Consider the following 6342-nt stretch of genomic DNA (forward strand, 5'->3'; position numbering starts at 1 on the left):
TCCACTACAAATAGGAAAAAGAGGCTACAATTTGCAAGAGCTCACCAAAATTGGACCGTTGAAGACTGGAAAAATGTTGCCTGGTCTGATGAGTCTCGATTTCTGTTGAGACATTCAGATGGTAGAGTCAGAATCTGGCGTAAACAGAATGAGAACATGGATCCATCATGCCTTGTTACCACTGTGCAGGCTGCTGGTGGTGGTGTAATGGTGTGGGGGATGTTTTCTTGGCACACTTTAGGCCCCTTAGTGCCAATTGGGCATCGTTTAAATGCCACGGCCTACCTGAGCATTGTTTCTGACCATGTCCATCCCTTTATGGCCACCATGTATCCATCCTCTGATGGCTACTTCCAGCAGGATAATGCACCATGTCACAAAGCTCGAATCATTTCAAATTGGTTTCTTGAACATGACAATGACTTCACTGTACTAAAATGGCCCCCACAGTCACCAGATCTCAACCCAATAGAGCATCTTTGGGATGTGGTGGAACGGGAGCTTCGTGCCCTGGATGTGCATCCCACAAATCTCCATCAACTGCAAGATGCTATCCTATCAATATGGGCCAACATTTCTAAAGAATGCTTTCAGTCTACAGGGTCTTGGTGATAGGTGGCTTAAAATGCCTGTAATAAAAATAATTTTAAAAGTGTTCACTAAAGTTGGATGGCATACCATCCAAAATCCTAACCTGCTCCCTGATCACACTTCAACACTTCAACTTTCCCATGACACACACACACACACACCCTTCAGTGGCCAATTGCCCCAGAAGCAGTCAACCTGGGGAAATGCTTGCCGTTATCCTCTTGCGCTTGAGATGCTAGTTTAATGGGCTATTTGGGAATTTGGCATAATGCATATATAATAATAATATTAAAAACTAAGCATTACATTTTTAAAGTTCAATAAATGAATGATGTTTCCTAAGTCATTATTTTTTCAAATTTTTAACTCTTGTTAAAAATCAGAAATGGTATTATCTTTGATGAAGAGCACATTATGACTTTTCTAGGACTCAGTCTTGACTTGAGACTTGACTGAGACTTGCCTGTTTCAACTGGTCTTGACTTGGGACTTGAGTGCTTGAGACTTACTTGTGACCTGTAAAACAATGCCTTGGTCCTGTCTCTATACAAAGTAGAAACAAAGTAGTAATTTTAATACAAATAATGATTTTTCCCAAAACCTGATTTGAAGCACAAACCTAACCAAACCCTAACTATACTGTTGTCACATCGTAAAACTGATATTTGATTTGTAAACAATGTTAAAGGCACAGCCAGATGATGATGTCCAGGTGATCAGATCAGAAAAAAGCTTCTACGTGGCAGTTAAACTAGTACTAAAAAAAAATTATCTGCTGGTAAATCAGACTGTTATTGTTCCAATAAATGAGTTTCATCTGATAATTGTGTTGGATGATGTGGAGCCATTTACAATAGCTGGGGACTAGAGGTGCTACCAAACACCAAGCTCTGAGTCAGGATCTAATTAAAAACGTATTTTAAAAGGTCACTTCTTCTGTCATTACTGGATTTATTCTTCTCCTCAGCAACGTTGGTAATTTGTACTAATATTGAGACGCAGCTCTGAAGCCGCTCAGTGAACTCGGACTCAGATTAGAGATTAATTTGTTGCATATGACCTATTTACCTTTCCCTTACCTTTTCTGTTTCAGGCGTATGAATAACCTCAGTACTTTTTTTAAACCACAATCTTTATCTCTTCCTTTGTTGCATGTGATGCCATCTCTCTACCCGTGTTTCCTGTCTCTCTACACTGACTGTTCAATAAAGGCAATCTAAAACAACATTATCCTGCCAGTAGGTCTGCAACATCAGACAGAGCTCATTCAGCTCAAACCCCAGTTTTGTTGGTGAGGTATGAGGAGAAGGATTATACAAAGCTTTAAGGCTCTGTTGGTATTTTGTTTAAAACACACTCAGCATAATTTCTGAGGCTTCAGCTCTTCATGTTAGACACATTTCCTGTTGCTTACTGTAGTAGCTTGTTTGCAGAACATTGTACAGCTTTAATGTGGCCTTACATTTGAATGTTTCAAACTGGATCAATGCTCAGTACAATAACAGGCACAATAGTAAAGTTTCATCAGACTCACCTCTTTAGAAATGAGAGCTTCTTCTAAGAAGTGCAGTGAACTGTGGTGCTGTGAAAACGGTGAAGAAAATGTGTAGGATTTTTGCAGTGCATGATTCAAATGAGACCTTCTAACTATCACCTAAAAAAACACCACCTCCTTCTTTTGTCAGTTAAAAGTGTGGGGAGAATTGTTTTATTTAAGTACTCAGGTACTTGGCAATAAGAAAAATACAGAATAAATCCAGCTGATACATGATTACTTCTTAAAATTACATGTATGTATTATGTAACAACAATTCCATCATATATTTGCAGAAAATTTGATACATAATGAGTATTTTGGTTATGTTGGAAGGATACATTTACTCATTTGGCAGACGCTTTTATACACCGAAAACCAACTGTCCACATATGTGGACGTCATGGAACAGTGGTGTGAGATTGTGTTAAGTTAGATTTCTGTAAGCAGCTAGTATATCTGTTCTTTTTTCAAAGATGTGATGAATTGTAATAAAATAGACATTTAACATATTAACATATATAACAATGCAAAAGTGCATATTATAGCATTAAATGGCAAATTTTGACTGCTCTGCAGTATTATTCTCATATAATGTAAAGAATTCAGTTTTAACTAGAACTATGTAATCTGTTACATGTTGGATGTTGATATGTTGAACTGAGATGATTCAACAAGAAGTTAGATAAGGATACAAACATGCTACTGGGTTTTGCATACATGTAACTACAGTTATAAATGAGTGTTTTTCCTGTACTTGTTCCTAAAATGTGTTGTATTGTCAATTACTCAACTATTGAGCTTAAATACATAGCATAACATGACATAAAAAAACATATTCATATAGTCAGGTGTGGCGTTTTACTCCTTTGTTGCATGGTGTCCACATAGGTAAATAATTTTAAAATAAAACTGAATTTCAAAAAAAAATTTAAATGATTTGTATTTTAGCACAATTTTAAGTAATAAAAAGAATCTTATAAAATCTAGATAATGTTTTTAATAATTCATGCATGAGTGGGCTAGACACTTTTTTTGTAGTGATCCCAGCAAATATGACACCATAATTCATTTAAATATGTTTTTCAATAAAAATTCAAAAAAAATTGTAAAAACGATTAGTCCCTGTAATATCGCAGATCATATCACAATTGTGGCAATACATCAAAATAATCGCAATTAGATATTTTTTTATTTTTTAAATAGTTCAGCCTCACACGTGACTGGATGGAAATGACAATAAATTATGTAAAAAGTGTTTCTTGCTGACATACAGACTCTCTCTGATTTTAATTGTGTCCATAATAAATATTTATTGGAGAAAAAACTGAAAAGAAAAATCTTTCTAATAAATAAAGAAAGCTTCTTCTGTTGAACTTTAACAGATGGTGAATCGGAACACAAATCAGATAGGTCTATGGAACTTGGCAGTTGAATCGGTTATCTGTCAGTGATGTTGTGATGTTCCAGATCAGTCCAATCAGCTGCAGCGTCCAATCAATAAGGGATATCCAATAGGGGGATGTGTCGTCAGTAAAAGACTCAGGAAGGGCTGCTTTCAAGTCTCCTCGCTCATGGCTCCTCAGATTGCTCCTTGATGCACAAATAATTGAGAATTGAGATGCACCTATAGTTTTTGTGAATGCTGTTCTCGTTAGTATACATATGATCCTAACATTATCATCTGCGCTGTGGTGTCTTTGATGCCTTCGTTATACTGTACGGCTTATAGTGCATAGCCTATAGTGTGTTGTGGCTTCCAGTGGACCTTAAGGTGTTTTCCACAGAGTGGAGGGGAGAATGAATCATCTGGATGGGTTTTACCTACATGCGTGCACATCTCTGCATGTTTTTAGTCATACTGTGAGGGTGAGTGCTTTCTTCTCCACATTTAAACTAAGATCAAAAGTAACCGAGAAATGCACAGTTCTAAGTACAGCTCTGCATGCATGTTAGTTTTTATCTGTTTGGATGCATCTTAGATTCCTTCAGCATCATCTTAAAGCATTCTTCAGCCATTTTCACAAAGAAACAACCAGATATATTTGTAAAAGCTGGCCACTGGGAACTCTCCTGGCTATTGATAGTAGACACTTCTAAGGCTTAAACTTGAGACCCACATGTTTGGGTGACCTTTACATTTATGCTTCACTTTTCACTGATGTGAAATCTCAGGGTTTATTGATTAGTAACAGGTAGAGGACCCAATTGCAAGACACTGAAGATGAGCAGGTACCGTTCCATGATTTTATTTAACAAAGGAATGAACTGAGGAACACGGGTTTACTTGCAGGTAGTATAGAGGCCAAAAAGAAAAAAAGTGTCCATCAACAAAACTACATCCTAGAGAATCCAAAAAGGCAAAAACACAAATTCACATGTACTCAGGAGACAGAGGAAAACACAAGACATGGAACAAGACCCCCAAACCGTGTAAACTGACTGAAACAACATTCAAAGCACTGAATAATTCAGGCCAGGATCGTTTCTTTACTTATTTTTTTGTGTGGGATAGTATTTTTTATGCTATTTTGTTCAATTCAATGGGGCTTTGGAAACAGATGTTTACATTGCCAAAGCAAGTGTGAAATAAAAACATGCACATAAACAGAAAGCATTGTGCTATTAAAAATATATATACAGATAAGTAAATTAAAATTCACATTATTTTAGTGTACATCACTTTGGCCAACTCTGGATGTTTTTGAATGTGCTTTATAAATACATTTGATTTAATTTGATGATCTTTCTCTTGAGTAATCAAATCAGTTTTATTTATACAGCCCAATGTCAGAAATCACACATTTTCTCTAAGGGGAGACTTTTGGACAACAAAAAACTCCCTCAAAGCCCTTTAACAGGAAAAAAAATTTAAGAAACCTCAGGAAGAGCTGAATGAAAAGAGGACATGAGGGAGAAACTAGGGAGAGAGACAGGTGTTGTGCTGTGCTTGCAGGGCCAGGGGTATTGGACTGGGGGTGTCTGAGGCTAAGGGCCCTCATGTGAGGAAGGCCCACAAAGATACTAACAAATTGCCGTGGATGTGGGGAGGGACTAATAGAGCATGCTTATGTACAAGGCCCAGATATTTGTGGGACGCCCCTGTGCAGGACTCAAACAAACAGAGTGTGACAGAGACTCAGTTGGCACAGGATTCTCATCCGCATCACAAACTGTAAGCGCTCGGCTTTATAGATACCGACCCGCCGGAAGGATAAAGGTAGCAGGACCTGAAGTATCAAAGAATAGGCAGCTAACTTAAGGGTAAGCAGAAATTTTTTTTTTTTCATTTTTGGATTTAAAGGCCAGACAGAGTCACTCTGTCTGTCTTCTTTTTAATTTTGGGGACAGACAGGAGATTTGATTGTAAATAATGTTTATATGAGATACATTCTTCTGTTCAAAGACCAAAAGCATACAAAAATTGGGGAAGAGCTGCAAACATTTACAAAATACTAAGATGTGACACATGATTTCATGTGGCTAGCAATGACTCATATACAGTAATTCTGGTAAATTATTCTGCACCAATTTTTGCCTTTTCTGCATCAAATTATGTTTCAAAATATAAATCAAAATAAAATGGAATAAATGCGGTAAGGAGCAAAGATATGTTTCTCCTCTAGATCATATTTTCTCATTTTATGTCATTCTCATTGAGTCAACACACAATGATGACAGGCTTTTTTGTCATGTTCACTGAGAGAGAATGAAAAACGTTGTTGACGTTGTTAAAGTTACTCATTGGTGATTTTTGGGTCATTTTATAATCAGTAACTCGTTTTTTTTTAGTGCACCCTACAGAGCAGCCTCGGGCCAATGTTTCATGGATGAAATTTCACATGTATCATGACCAGACGTACAAAAAACCTCTTTGAATGATGGACTTAATATTTTTACTGTGCAATCTAAAGTCATTGGTGATGAAAAGTTGGGCCTGTGTTACAATCATCACATGATTTACATGAGTTTCACAATGAACAGAACAGAAAAACAGACAAGAAAGAAAAAACAGATGGAAAACAGGCTAATCAAAAGTGTATTTGTGGAGAAGTAAAATAAAAAGCATAGCAGATAATTGTGACAAGCTAAGTGAGCATGGCTGAAATGTATTTCATTTTCTCTTATTTATGGAACAGCAGGCATCTGTAAGTGTATTTACATGGTCAAGGAAGGGAATTCATACTCTTGAATTTGTTGTTAAGATTTCAGTGATT

Source organism: Micropterus dolomieu, linkage group LG08, assembly GCF_021292245.1.
Source record: "Micropterus dolomieu isolate WLL.071019.BEF.003 ecotype Adirondacks linkage group LG08, ASM2129224v1, whole genome shotgun sequence".
Taxonomy (NCBI): domain Eukaryota; kingdom Metazoa; phylum Chordata; class Actinopteri; order Centrarchiformes; family Centrarchidae; genus Micropterus; species Micropterus dolomieu.